The sequence below is a fragment of the Macrotis lagotis genome, chromosome 7 (genome assembly GCF_037893015.1).
Source record: "Macrotis lagotis isolate mMagLag1 chromosome 7, bilby.v1.9.chrom.fasta, whole genome shotgun sequence".
Classification (NCBI taxonomy): Eukaryota; Metazoa; Chordata; class Mammalia; order Peramelemorphia; family Peramelidae; genus Macrotis; species Macrotis lagotis.
The window spans coordinates 151265995-151281802 of NC_133664.1; positions in this window are offsets into that span (position 1 = coordinate 151265995).

The following is a 15808-nucleotide window of genomic DNA, read 5'->3' on the forward strand; positions in this document are numbered from 1 at the left end:
TGCCAGGGTCCTGGCCCTGGGCTGACCCGACGGCCCGCCTCCCGGAGGAAGGAGGGCGACTTCACCGATCTGTGCCATAATCCCGAAATTCGTGGCTTCTCTGGACTGCCCAGCTCCTAGAGCTTCCTTCCAACAAGTTCTTTTAAGGCTGAGTAAACAGAGACTCGGGACGACACAGTGTGTGTGTGTGTGTAGTGCTGTGGTAGGTGGTTCTCAACCCTGGCTTTTCTCTCATTTAGCCGCACAAATTTGTTAACAGTGAAAAATTTCAACAGGAATCGAAAGTCCGAACGGAGAAGTGTATAGAAACAGTTTTTTTCCCTTGATCTTAAAATAGATGTGTGTGTGTGTGTATGTAGATAGATAGACAGACTCAAGCATTTCACTGGCCAATTTCTCTGTCTTTCCTGAAGATTATAGGAAAGGATCCGGTGGGATCCTTAAAGATGATCCTGACAGATGAAGTGACTCAGAAAAACCACTGCTTTATTCACTGAACCCAACTTCAGTAATTAAGACTTAATTATTACCGGACTTTTGCACATTCCACTCTTCATCTGCTGCTCTGATTTTAGCCCCTCCTTACTCTTCCTCCCCCCACCCTTTCTTGCCTCCTCTGTATTGTTTCTCCCTCACTGAATTTCGGGCTCCTTAAGGACCAGGATTTTTTTTTTTTTAACTATTGTTAGTCCCAGCTCTTAGCACTGTGCCTGCTGTAAAGTAAGCGTTTAATATGTGGCTTGGATTCCCATTACACCATAATAGATTTGACTCGGTGTTCTAGTTTTGTCTCAAGGTAATTTTTATTTTTTTAGATTTTTTATTTTATTTATTTTTTATTGCTTTATTTATTTGTTTGTTTTGGGGTTTTTTTTAGATTTTTGCAAGGCAGTGGGGTTAAGTGGCTTGCCCAAGGCCATACTTATTAAGTGTCTGAGGTGGGATTTGAACTCGGGTACTCCTGACTCTAGGACCTTGCTCTATCCACTGCGACCTAGCTGCCCTGAATCATAACTTTTAAATCAAGGTGTAAGTATTCCCAGCTAGCTTTGTGTCATCTGTAAATTTGTGCAAGTAGCACATCTTTATCCAAGGCATTGATAAACATTGTGGAAAGAGTCCTAAGAATTGAATTGCCATTAACGTTAGTTTGTTCCTGGTCCAGTTATTTACATCCCTAGGGAAAAGGAGTCCTCAGTATTCTCAACTGTACAATGAAGTTGTTGAAATATATTACTTCCTTGTTGCCTTCCAATTCTGAATCTTTGGTTCTATATTAAACATCACATGATCTATTTCTTTGGATCCCAAAGAAGACATGAATTTAAAAAAACATTAATCACATACTAATCTAGAGGCATATCAAACTTTTTTTAGTTTTAGTCATTCAACCAGTTGCAATTCTACCTCATATCTACCCATATCCTTATCCAGTTCACATTTCTATCTTCTCTGCAGGTGTAGCATAAGAAACTTCATAACATCTTAAGTGTAAGAAACTAGACCAAAAGATGAAGATATTTTAACAAGCATTTCTGAGAGTAGAACTCCCAAGTATATTAAAAATGGATTGAATAACACTGATGAAATAGTGAAAGGAAGGTTTGATGTGTCATCTCCCTATCTAATGACTGCCTGCCCCCCAGGATCAAGAATGTGCCATTGCAATGCTCTCTCACTTCCACATACTTAAAAGTCAATGCCTTTGACTTCTGTTAAGAGCCCTGGGCTTTCCTCCTATACATGGAATGCTTTCCTTCCTCATTTCCAACCACTTGGTGTCCTCAGAGAGGTTTCTTAAATTTTTGTCCTAAGGCATCTGGTTTCAAGTACCAGGCAAAATTCTACTTTCTACAAGAGTCCTTTACTGATCCCCCTTAATCTAGTATCTTCCTTCTGTTAATTATATCCAATTTATCCCATGTATCCTTGTCTTCTCTGTTCAACTGTCAGCTCCTTGAGAGCAGGGATTATCTTTTGTCTTCTCTCTATCCCAAGAACTTACCACAATAACTAGTATTTAAGAGATTGATCAATATTTATTGACTACCCAGGGACCTATCATAAGGGAGACATTTTAAAAATTCATAAATAGTATTTAAAGGTGTTTCACTTGTATGAACTGATGCTGAGTAAGGTGAACAGAACCAGAAGAATATACACCCTAACAACAACATGGGAGTGATGATCAACCTTAATGGACTTGCTCATACCAACAGGGCAACAATCAGGCCCAATTTTGTGGTATCTGTGACAGAGAATGCCATCTGTATCCTGAGAAAGAATTGTGGAGTCTGAACAAAGACCAAGGACTATTACCTTTAATTTAAAAAAAAAAGTTATATAATTTTGCTTTCTTATACTTTATTTTTTTCCTTAAGGATATGATTTTTCTCTCACCACATTCAACTTAGATCAGGAATGATGTAAAGACTAGCAAACTGCCTTCTGTGGGTGTTGGGGGGAGGGAAGCAAGATTGAGGGGAAAATTGTAAAACTCAAAATAAATAAAAAATAAAGGAGTTTCACTATTATCAAACCTCAGTCTTCAATAAGGCCAGTCATTTCAAGATCTATTTCATTTCCTCATTTCAATAAGTTTAATTCAATGAAAAGTTCATCTTGTCATGTATACTGTTATTTCTATATATCCCTATGCTTTTCTCATTTTCATTGAAGAGTACATAATAGAACATATATAGTACATACATAGAACATAATATAAAATATTGTTTGGAGAGGTTTATGGTGAGAGATCTTACAAATTAACAAGCTCACAAAACTGAAGCAGTTTCTTGTAATTTCTTGTTTCTTAAGATCAGATTTAGTTAACTGGAATTTGGATGGAAAACATGGAGCTGTTCTTTTTTTTTAGGTAATTAGTGGTTGTTAATATTTTGAGGTTTTTTTCCTTCTGTTTTTTCTAACAATCAATTTGCCATCCAAACTGAAGCACTAGCTAAAATCAATTTTTTTAAAACTTCACTGACCAAGATGTAAGCACTACTGTTATAGGTGGTCAACAACTATTTATTAGAAAGTCTTTTTGGGGGCAGCTAGGTAGCACAGTGGATAGAGCACGGGCCCTGGAGTCAGGAGTACCTGAGTTCAAATGTGGCCTCAGACACTTAATTACCTAGCTATGTGGCCTTGGGCAAACCACTTAACCCCATTTGCCTTGCAAAAAATCTTTAAAAAAAAAAAAAGTCTTTTTGCCCCCAGGTACCTTTTTAAACATCAAAAGATTTAAATTGTTAATTCAGAAATTGTTGACATCTAAATATGATTGTTTAATGCTTAATTTTTGATACTGGTAGAATTTGGGGTCACCTAATATGGAAAAGAATGTGGTGGTGTTTCTGATGATTAGAAGTTTAAGGAAAAAAGCAGGCTGAAAAGTCACCATGTCAGGGGATATTTTAGTTCAGCAGAAGAGTCAGAGGAAAAAAATAGGATAGAAGAATAGAGAAGAAAAGACACAAGGAGAAAGATGATTGTTGCTTGAGATGATGGTTGCCTCCTTTTTCTTCTGTGAATTTCAGAATGTCCTTTCCAGGGTCCAAGCATATGAGATTTTTATCTAAAGAAATCATCATCTAATTAAAAGCTCAATATCTGAAGAGGGAGAAAGTTGAGCTGCTAACTTTTCTGCCTCTCAGATGCCAAAGGGCAAGAAGTACAGACCCTTCCAAACCCAGAAAAGAGGTTCTTAATCTGGTGTCTCTGAACTTGTTTTTAAAAAATATTTTATAACCATTGCAATATTTTTTGGGGGGGGTTTTAGGTTTTTGCAAGGCAAATGGGGTTAAGTGGCTTGGCCAAGGCCACACAGCTAGGTAATTATTAAGTGTCTGAGACCGGATTTGAACCCAGGTACTCCTGACTCCAAGGCCGGTGCTTTATCCATTGCCACCTAGCCACCCCCATTTCAATATTATTAGGGGTTTTTCCCCCCTTGGTAATTCTATGTATTTTCTACACTTAAACACATAGACTTCAATAGACTACCAAAGTATCATGACACCCATAAAAAGTTCAGAACCTTTGTCCTAAAAGCTAAAATGAGCCTTTTAATGCTATATCCACTACTGACTTTTTTTTAAGGATTTTGGAAGGCAAATGGGGTTAAGTGGCTTGCCCAAGACCACACAGCTAGGTAATTATTAAGCATCTGAGGCTGGATTTGAACTCAGGTACTCCTTATTCCAGGGCCAGTGCTCTATCCATTGCACCACCTAGCCACCCCCCACTACTGACGTTCAAGACCACCTGTGCCAAGCCAAAACTATACTGTATTACATTACCTTAAAGCTTTAATGTAAGCTCAAATGTAATTCTGCAACTCTAAAGAGAGTCCACAAAAGATAAATGATAACTAGCAGACAACCTAAACATATTTAAAATTAATAGTCCTTTAAATCTTTTAACTATATTTCCATATAGTTTTCTACATGAAGTAAACTTTATATTTTTTCATGGCTCACAGGATTTGACAGTACTACGTACTAAACAAATGTCTATTAAACTTGAAAGCTTTTTTCTTTAATTAGATGCAGAATTTCAAACTTTTGGTTAGCAAAGGAAATAAGTGCTTCATTTAATATGATAAATGAAGTAATACAGCTTACAGAATTATATCATGGTAAAGAAGATACACAGACTCAATACAGTATGATGACCTGGGTCTTCACCCCAAAGCTTAGTCAAACATCTTACCATATTTTAGCTCACAGGTTTTGGGCAAGATTGGGCAAAATTTCAATGGGACTTATTGCTTAGCTTGTAACTCTAGTGAATATTAATATAAAGTTGGAGAATTCTCCATGATTTTATAGGTCAAGTAGAATTTCATTTTGTGACAGTTTGTTGTAGCTCAAGATTTAAACATTCTATTGAGGGTGGGAATATTCCTTGAAACAAATTTCAAATAGTAAAATCCTAATGAAACAGTTCCAGTATTGAATTTGTTCCCCAAGATAAGCACTTTAAAGTGTTTCATTTGTATATGATATTAGAGATTGGTTATTGTGTTGTTTCAAAAGTACCAGCAGTCACTGTAATTTGAGACAGACATCCAGTGCAGTATTTGACGAGAACATTATAGTGCATGTCTATTTAGGTCTTCTGTGTCCTGCACTATATGTCTCTTTTCCTTATGACATTTTAAAATGTAGACTTCTGGCCAAGATGGCAGAGAGAAGACGGGCACAGTTCTAAAGTCTCCTGATCTTTTCCCCATCTATCACATAAAACAAACCTGTTAAAAGAAATCTGACCCACAAAACCCAGAAAGAAAAGCCAGGAGAAAGAACATCTACCTCAGGATTTATCTCTGGCAGCAGCTTTGGCCGAATTTGGGCCTGTGAGTCTGGGCTCAGAGGGAGGATCAGCCCCAGATCAACCAGATCAACAGCTGAAGTGGAACCAGGAGTCTGAGGGCCCGAGAGCAGGACCTGCTGGATCAGTGATGGGGCTAAATGGCAGGGGCTTGAGTCAACTAGGGAGTAGAGTCGCTGGTGTTGGTGCTGTCCCCCGGGAGCTTGCTGACAGGGCTGGGGGTAGAGTTCTGGAGCAGGAAAGCTGTGGACACACCATCCCTTGGCTCCTCTGGTCTGAGGAACACTGTCCCATTACAACTCAGACTTCCTTCCAAACAAACAAATGCAAACTACTTCTGCCTCAGGCCCAGGTGTGTGAGCAGAAGAACCAGACCAGCTGAGGAATGGCCTCAGGCCAGGGTAAAGCCCACCATTGGTTGAAGGCAAAAGAATTCAATAGCTCCAACTCCTCCCTTCAAGCAAAGGGCGAAGGCCTCAGTCAAGGTCACAGACACTCCAGAGAAAGCAACCAATACCTCCTACTGGCCAGCCAGAGAAACTCCACTCGGTGAGTAAAGCCTTTAGTGATGATTCCAAGCCCCTGTGAACCAGCCCCTCCCCAACTCAGGTCTTACCAAAATGAAGAAGGGTGAGCGGAAAAGTGGATCCATAGAAAAATTCTTGGAAGGGAAAGACCCTAACTCAGAGAGACCTGGAACCTCTGAGGAGAATACAATCTGGTCTTCAGCACAGAAAGACTTCCTTGAAGAAATAAGGAAGGAGCTTAAAAATTTGGGAGAGACAAATACCTAGCAACAAGAAAACAAAACCTTAGGAAGTACAATTGGACAAATACAAAAGTAGAATAAATCTCTCAGATCATCAATTGGACAATTACAAAGTGAGAATAAATCTCTCACAGCATCAATTGGACCAATACAAAATGAGAATAAATCTCTCAGATCCTCAATTGGACAAATACAAAATGGGAATAATTCTCTCAGATCTACAAATGGGCAAATGCAAAAAGAAATTAATTCCTCAAAACCTCAATTGGTCAAATGGAAAGGTCTTTCAAAAGTAGAATTGACCGACTGGAAAAGGAATTGCAAAAGGTTAATGAAGAAAACTCCTCCCCCCAAAAAAGAATGGAGTCTACAGAAACTAATGACTCCACAAGACAGCAAGAGTCAGTTAAACAAAATCAAAAAATAGAAAAAATAGAAGCAAATGTAAAATAACCTCATCAACAAAACCACTGACCTCGAAAATAGATGGAGGAGGGGCAACCTGAAAATTATGGGACTTCCTGAAAACATTGAAGAGAAAAAAAGCCCGGACTTAATATTACAGGATCTAGTGATGGGAAACTGCCCTGATATCATGGAATCAATAGGAGGGCAAAATAGTTATTGAAAGAGTACATCAGTCCCCACCAGAAAAAAATCCTAAAATGAAAACACCAAGGAATGGTGTGGCCAAACTCCAGAACTATCAGATAAAAGAGAAAATCCTGCAAGCAGCCAGAAAGAAACAATTTAAATATCAAGGAGCCACAGTAAGGATCATGCAGGAACTGGCTGCATCAACATTAAGGGATCAGGGATCGAGGGCAGCTAGGTGGCGTAGTGGATAATGCATCGGCCTTGGAGTCAGGAGTACCTGGGTTCAAATCTGGCCTCAGACAATAATTACCTAGCTGTGTGGCCTTGGGCAAGCCACTTAACCCCATTTGCCTTGCAAAAGAGCAAGGGAGGTTGGAATGCAGCCAAGAATCTACTTTCCTCAGCAAAGCTGAGCCTTCTCTTCCAGGGAAAAGGATGGACATTTAATGAAATGGAAGAATTCCAAAAATTTCTGATGAAAAGACTGGAGCTAAACAGAAAATTTGGACATCAAACAGGAGGTTCAAGAGATACATGAAAAAGTAAAAGAAAAGGGGGGGGCGGTAAAAGGGAAAAAAAAATGCAATCCAGTAAGCTGAAACTGGCTATATCCCAGCATGGGGGAAAAAAGATTCTCATAACTCTTGAGAATTGTAACTCTAACAGAGAGAATATACATAACCAGAATGATCTAAAAATCACTACCTCCTTAAAAAGGGGGACAGGAAAGAGACTGGAGGAGGGAGGGGATTGAATAGGGTAAATCTCTACACTAAGAGGTACAAAAAAACTATGGCAATAGAGGGGAAGAAGGGAGCAGATGAGAAACACCTGAATCTTCTCATCAGACTTGGCTTAAAGTCAACCTACATATACTCAGTTAATTTATGAAACATCTAGCCTTTCAAGTATTAAAAGGGGAAAAGGGGAGGGGGGGATGGAGAAAGGGAAGGGGAATGGGGGAAAAAAGGGGGAAATAACAAAAGGAAGAGAAGGGGAAAAGGGAAAGGGGAAAGAAAGGGGAGGGTGTGATATAGGACAAACACACTGAAGGGGGCAGTATTCAGAAACAAAATACTGGGGAATATGGATAAAGTGGGGAGAAAGAGGGGAATAAAGAATTAGTAATCATAACCTTGAATGTGAATGGGATGAACTCTACCTTAAAACATAAGCAAATCCTACAATATGATGCTTACAAGAAACTCATTTGAAGCAGAGAGATACATATAGAGTAAAGGTAAAAGGCTGGAGCAAAATATATTTTGCTTCAGCTGAAGTCAAAAAAGCAGGGGTAGCAATCCTTATCTCAGACAAAGCAGCAGCAAAAATAGATAATGTTAAAAGAGATAAGGAAGGAAACTTTGTCCTCCTAAAGGTACCATAGACAATAAAGTCATTTCAATATTGAATATATATGCACCCAGTGGGACAGCACCTAAATTCTTAGAGGAGAAGCTGAAAGAATTACAGGAAGACATAGTCAACAAAACTCTACTAGTGGGAGACCTCAACCTCCTGCTATCAGGTCTAGATAAATCGAATCATGAAATGAACATGAAAGAAGTTAAGGAGGTAAATAGATTGTTAGAAAAATTAGATATGGTAGACTTATGGAGGAAACTGAATGGGGGTAGAAAAGAATATACCTTTTTCTCTGCAGTACATGGAACTTATACAAAAATTGACCATGTACTAGGACATAAAAACCTAATGATCAACTGCAGAAAGGCAGAAATAATGAATACATCTATCTCAGATTACAATGCAATAAAAGTCATATGCAATACTGGGCCAAGGAGATATAGACCCAGAACAAATTGGAAATTGAATAACCTCATTTTAAAAAATGAGTGGACCAAAAAACAAATTATAGAAATAATTAACCATTTTATCCTAGATAATGATGATAATAATGAAACAACATACCAAAACCTATGGGATTCATTCAAAGCGACTCTCGGGGGATATATTATAGCTCTAAATGCTTACATGAATAAATTGGAGAAAGAGGAAATCAATGAACTAAACATGCAACTAAAAAAATTAGAGAAAGAACAAATCAAAAACCCCCAATTAAATACTAAATTAGAAATTCTAAAAAAGGAGAAATTAATAAAATCGAAAGCAAAAAAACTATTGAATTAATAAATGAAACCAAAAAGTTGGTATTATGAAAAAACCAATAAAATTGATAAACCTCTGGGCAATTTGATTAAAAAAAAGAAAGAAGAAAACCAAATTGCTAGTATCATAAATGAAAAAGGTGAACTCACCACCAATGAGGAGGAAATTAAAGTAATAATTCAAAATTATTTTGCCCAACTCTATGCCAATAAATTTGATAATCTAAGTGAAATGGATGAATATTTACAAAAATATAAGTTGCCCAGGTTAAATGAAGAAGAGATTAAATACCTAAACAACCCTATCTCAGAAAAAGAAATTCAACAAGCCATTATTGAACTCCCTAAAAAAAAAATCTCCAGGGCCTGATTGATTCACAAGTGAATTCTACCAAACATTTAAGGAACAATTGGTTCCAATTCTATATAAACTCTTTGGAAAAATAGGGAAAGATGGAACTCTGCCTAAATCTTTCTATGAAACCAATACAATGCTGTTACCTAAACCAGGAAGAGTTAAAACAGAGAAAGAAAATTATAGACCTATTTCCCTGATGAATATAGATGCAAAAATCCTAAATAAAATCTTAGCAAAACGATTACAAGTTATCACTAGGATAATACATTATGATCAAGTAGGATTTATTCCAGGAATGCAGGGTTGGTTCAATATTAGGAAAACTGTTAGTATACTCAATTATATCGACATTTTAAAATGTAATATCCATTCTGGCCTGTAGTCAGAACATATTTTCTAGCTTTTAAAGAAAAGACATTGAGAAATTGCCTTAGATAAAATGCAAGTATTAATCTGGAGTACTTGTAACACACACACACACACACACACACACACACACACACACACACAAAAACACGAAAGAAATGCTTGTATAGTCAAAAATATACCCTTGACATTATATCTGGAAAAGCTTTCAGCAATAAATTGTATATCTGTCATTCAAATCAGTTACCTAAATTCAGCTATCATAAAGTCAGCCTCTGGGTTCCAAATATTTAAGGAACTCAAAAGTTAGAGAAATTGTGATTTCCACCTATATTTAATCTATTCTAATTGTTACCACTCTACTACAGACTCTATTTACCAAGCTCCTGGACAGTTTCAATTATCTAGCAAGTCTTTCCACCTGCATACTCCCCATCTCCCCCAAACACACTAAACCATGGCTCACACTACTACCAGATATTTTCCTTTTGCTTAGTCATGTCATAACTATTATCAGTCAATAAACATTAAATGCTTACTATGAACAGTCATTATAATGTGATCTGGAGATTCAAAAGAAGGCAAAAAAACAAAAAGCTCCTGCTCTCAAGGAATGCAATCTAATGGACCAATCAGAAATGGGAGGTGAGGGGAGAAGGAGACTCGTTATCCTAAGAGCAAAATTTCAGATTCTTTATTCCAGCAATCAAGGCATTCTACAACCTGATGCCTCATATTCTGCTATTACAGTGTAAACCTTGAGGAATGGGAAGAAGGTAGCTAACTACATCTTGTCTAAACTTTGAACTATATTGTACCTAAACTTTGTATCTTTCCTAAGACAACGTTTTGCCCAAATAGATGATAAATGATTGTTGAGTTGAGACATATTCAAACAACCCAATAGCCTTTATCTCTACTCATACCAGCCTGTCATCTTTTAACTAGACCTTTTGGCTAGTTTCTCTGCCTCACCTCTCTACACTTCAGTTATCACAAAGCTACTATGTTAATCTTCCTACAATACATATCATTCTCTTGTCCAAAATTACCTTTGTTTGGCATTCAGACCCTTTTCAATATGATTCTAATCTACCTTTTGAATCTTATTTTAAATTATTCCATTACATAGTTGGACAATCAATTTTTTCCCTGAGCACTTTCTATTCTCTCAGCAGAGCATTCTCCCAACCACCCTTTTTTTGCTTGTAATACAGGTCTTCCTCAATTCAAAAAATACAATAAATGCTTATTGTATCCCCAGATACTGTGCTGTATGCTAAAGATAGATGAAAAATAATTTTCTGCCTTCATAGTGCTTGCATTTTAATGGGGAGAGACAATATCCATACAGATAAGTAAACACAAAAATTGTGGGAAGAGTACTAGTAAAGGAATGAGGAAAGGCCTCATAAAAGAGGTGATAACCTGAGCTGAGGCTTGGCAGGATCCTAAAGAGGGAAAAGCATGCTGGCAATATGCTATAGTGGTAGAAGATGGAGTGTTATGTGCAGGGAACAGCAAGGTCATTTTGGAACCTGGTGTAGCATGAGTTCATTTGGGAAAGATCAGTTGGAGCCAGATAGTAAGGAGCATTAAGTCCCATCAGAGAAAGTTGTATTTTGTCCTTGAGGCCAATTGCCCTTCTTGAGCAGGAAATTGATATGGTTAGACCTATATTTTAGAATTAGAAATTTGACAGCCATGTAGAAGATGCACTTGAGAGGGGAGTGTGGACCAAGAGAGACCAAACAAGTTATAGCACATGATTGTGGTGGAATACTATTGTGTTTTAAAAAAATAATGAAGAGGGGCAGGTAAGAGGCACAGAGGATAGAGCACTGGCCCTGGAATCAGGAGGACCTGAGTTCAAATGCGACTTCAGACACTTAGTAATTGCCTAGCTGTGTGATCTTGGGCAAATCACTTAAACCCCATTGCCTTAAATAATTTTTTTTTTTTTTTTTTTTAGTTTTTGAACTCAGGTACTGCTGACTCCAGGGTCAGTGCTCTATCTGCTGCACCACCTAGCTGCCCCTAAATAAAATTTTTAAAAAATAAAAAATAAATGAAGGGAATTATTTCAGAAAACACTTAGGAAAAAATACATAAATTGATGCAAAGTGAAATGAGTAGACCTAGGAAAACAATTGGTACAGTAACAGCAACGGTGTAACAAAAATCAACAGTGAACCACATTTCCAAAGAAATCATGATAAAAAAATGTTTTCCTACCTTCAGATGGAGAGCCATTGGACTGTGGATAGATTGAAACATACTTTTTCTCTTTTATTCTTGTTTTTTTTGGGGGGGTAAGGGGATAGGGAGGTGAAACATTAATACAGGCATTCCTTTTGCAAAACTGTTCATATATGTAATGGCTTTTGGTCTTCTGACCTTATTGGGTAGAGGAAAAGGGATAGAATCTGGATCTGAAAATAAAATAAAATACTATTGACTTTTTTAAAATAAAAAATTGCCTGTACCCTTTGATCCAGAGATTCCACTACTAGGCATATAGTACCCAAGGTTGTCACTAAACAGAAAGGCTTTATTTATAGCAAAATATTCATAGCAGCACTTTTTGTGGCAGCAAAATCCTAGAAATTCTGAAGCAACCTAAGATGAGTAGGTACTCTTTGATTAGGTAATGGTTAAATCATTTTGCATGAATGAAGTAGAATATTGCTGTTCTGTAAGAAACCAACAAACATAAAGAATACAAAGAAGCATGAAAAGATTTTTTAAAGCTAATGTAATGTAAGTTATGCAGAGCTAGGCAAACAATATATACCATGACAACTTAAGTAAATAGAACAACGACCACAAAACACCCAAACTGAATGATGTGAAATTATAAAGAATAAATGTAAGGGAAAAAGAACCACATGCACAAAAATATTTATAGCAACTCTTTTTGTAGTAGCAAAGAATTGGAAATTGAGGGAATGTGCAACAATTGGGAAATGACTGAACAAAGTATATGAATGTGATGGAATGCTATTGTTCTGTAAGGAATCATGAGCAGATGGATTTCAGAAAAACTTGGGAAGCTTCATGAACTGAAGCTAAGTGAAGTGAGCAGAACCAGGAGAACATTTTTCACATTAACAGCATCATTTTGTGATGATCATTGTAATAACTTCACTTCTTTCAGCAGTTCAGTGAGCAAAGACAATTCTAAAAGACTTGTGACAGAAAATGCCATCCACATCCAGAGAAAAGAGTATGAATATACATCAAAGCATACCATTTTAACTTTTTTAAATTAATGATTTTTTCTTTCTCATGGTTCTTTTCCCCTTTGTTTTGATTCTTTCATAACATGACTAACATGGAAAAAGTTAAATATGATTGTACACATAAAACTATCAAATTACTCTCTGTCATGGGGAGGGGGAAGGGAAAGATAAAGAAAAATATGGAACTCAAAATCTTTTCTTTAAAAAATCAGTGTTGAAAACTATCATTACATGTAATTGGAAAAATTATATATTTTAAAAAAAAGAATAAATGTGACCTCAAAAAAGAAGATACCTCCCATTATGCTGCTGAAGTCAGGGTAACTAGATTTGGAAATTACCTATTGTTCATTGGTCTTGCTAGAGTTTTCCCTCATTTTTTCCATAAAAATTCTTTTAAGGAATAACTTTTCAGTAGTGTGGAGATGGAGATATTCAGAGAAAAGACTAAGTAATATAAAAACAAAAAACTGTCAGTGAAATAAATTTTAGTATAATCTTAAAAAGAGATAATGAAAATCTGAAGAAGAATCCTGGTAGAGAAAAAAGGAGACAAAATTGAGATGTTGTAAAGATGGAATCTACAAGACTTGACAGACTGAGTATGTGGGGGTGAAGATGAGAAGAAAAGTCAAGATTCCAAGGTTGCAAACCTGGGTGCCTGAAAAATTGATAGCATTCTCTACAGACAGATACAATAGATAGATAGATCAAGGCAATCAGGATGAGGTAGATTTTAGAGGGGAGATAATGAATTTGAGATACTTCTGAGACACCCAGGTAAAAATGTGAAGCTGGAGCTTATGTGAGAGATGAGGGCCACAAATACAGATCCAGCAGTTATCTGCATAAAGATGATAATCAAACACAAAGGCACTGATGAAATCAGGGTACTCCCAGGCAGAGGGTTAGACATAGATGATTATTTGGCAAAGAAGACAGAGCAAAGAGGTGGTCAAAGAATCAGAATTGTGAAAATACAAACTGGAGAATGAATCCAGATCAAGTTGAGACACAGTATCAAATGCTACCAAGGATGAGGACTGAAAAAAAAAAAAGCCATTAGATTTAAACTAGATGATCTCTAATATTTGTACCCTAAATGGAAAGCTCGGGTTGAAGGTGCTTAAAATACACATTTGTTGGATTGGAAAAAAATAAAACTTCTAGCAACCCAAACACATCAGAAGCTAGTGGGCATGAAAATTAAGCTGTCCAAGAACTTGGAGAAATCAGGTGAACACTTTCTATGCACTCCAGGTCACTCTCTAGTTAATTTTAAAGGCTACACTTCCTTAGAAAATTAATATAGGGCAGTTTCTGTATTGTCTTCCTGCCACAGCATATTCTCCCATAATCTGTGCTAACACAGAAACTTGATAAGTTTGTAGTTTTTTTCATTGATATGATGCCTCTTTTAAACATTTTCCACTACTCTATAGAAACTTCTCTTGTAACAAAGAAAAGCAGGAAAGCAAAGCCAAAGTACAAAAAACAGTAAATGACAATATGCAATATTTCCCCCCAGAGATCCAATGAAGTACAGTACTTGGAAGTCACTGACTAGTTAACAAAAGATTTGCTTTCTCCTAACCCAGCCAGGATATGTAACAAGGACACCCAGGCACTTAGCTTCTCTGGACCCTCTTTATCTCCATTTGGAAAACTCATCGGGGCAGTCTCTAATAAAGAATATGATGACTCTGATGATCTTCAGAAATCCACCAATTCCCAAGGTTCCAAGTCCTCACAGCTGGGACTCCCACCATGAAGCTGGAGCCAGACTGGCCTGGAAATAACTGCCTCCTTTTCAAGGAAAACTAATCCCCTACAGATAGGGAAAGGAGGAGGAGGAGGAGGAGGAGGAGGAGGGCTCTGGGCCTCTGTGTATTATGGGTGTGGGAGAGGAAGTTGTAAGGAAAACACTGAATATTAATATTTGCATACTCCCCCAACTCTTTTAGAGTAGGGATATATTTCATTCTCTCCCAGATCAAGATTATTTGTAGTAATTAATCTGATATCTGATAATACTTTCTAATGTTTTCATTTATTTATATTATTTCTGGTAGTCTGTTTCTCCTAAACTATTTAATGCAAATCTTCATAATATTTTTCCAATATTTCCCTTCTAACAATGTAGTATTCTGAAGACCATGGAATAGACTCATAATGGAATCATTTGGCTTCTAATCCCTTACATTTTATAGACTCTTAGAGACATAAGTGACTTGTCAAGCAAACTAATGTATTTATTTGTTTTTGTATTGAACTGATGAATTGTGTTGATCAAAATGCAAACAATAGGAAGAGCACTGGTCTTAAGAGTCCAGAGACATAAATTGAAATCCCTTCTCAGGTATATTATTGTGGAAAAATCCATAAACTTCTTCAAATCTCAGTTTTTCTCATCAATAAAATAAATGTTAATTTATGTTCTACCTTCCTCTTAGTGTTGTGGTGAGGAAAGTGCTTTGAAAATCTTTAATGCTAAATAAATGTGCTTTTCTTATTGTAGAAAGGTTTATTTAAAATGGGGAAGAAATAAGCAACACTGAAGCAACCTAAGATGAATGTAAATCCTGAAGGGGTTTTTTCTACCAAGGCCCTTCCCCACAAAACTTATCTAAACTGGAGGCTCCTGATCTCCTAGAAGGTAAGGAGTGCAGGCAGTATTTATTTTCTTCTCCCTTTTTTCCCCTTCCTGAATTCACTCCTCAGCCCAACTAGATTGTGAAGTGATATAATGCTGATCCTGAAGTCAGGAAGATGGGTACTCAAATCCAACCTCAGACCCTGGTCAAGTCACTTAACTCTACTTGCCTCACTTACCTCATCTGGAAAATGAGCTGGAGAAGGAAAAGGCAAAGCATTCCAGTATTTTTGCCAAGAAAACTCCAAATGGGGCAGAAGTGTCAGATACAACTGTAACAACAATTCACTCTCTGTAGCATGACCACTGATTTTTCAGTTTCTCATGTCAAGATATCAAATCTCTTTAGAGGCCACCAAT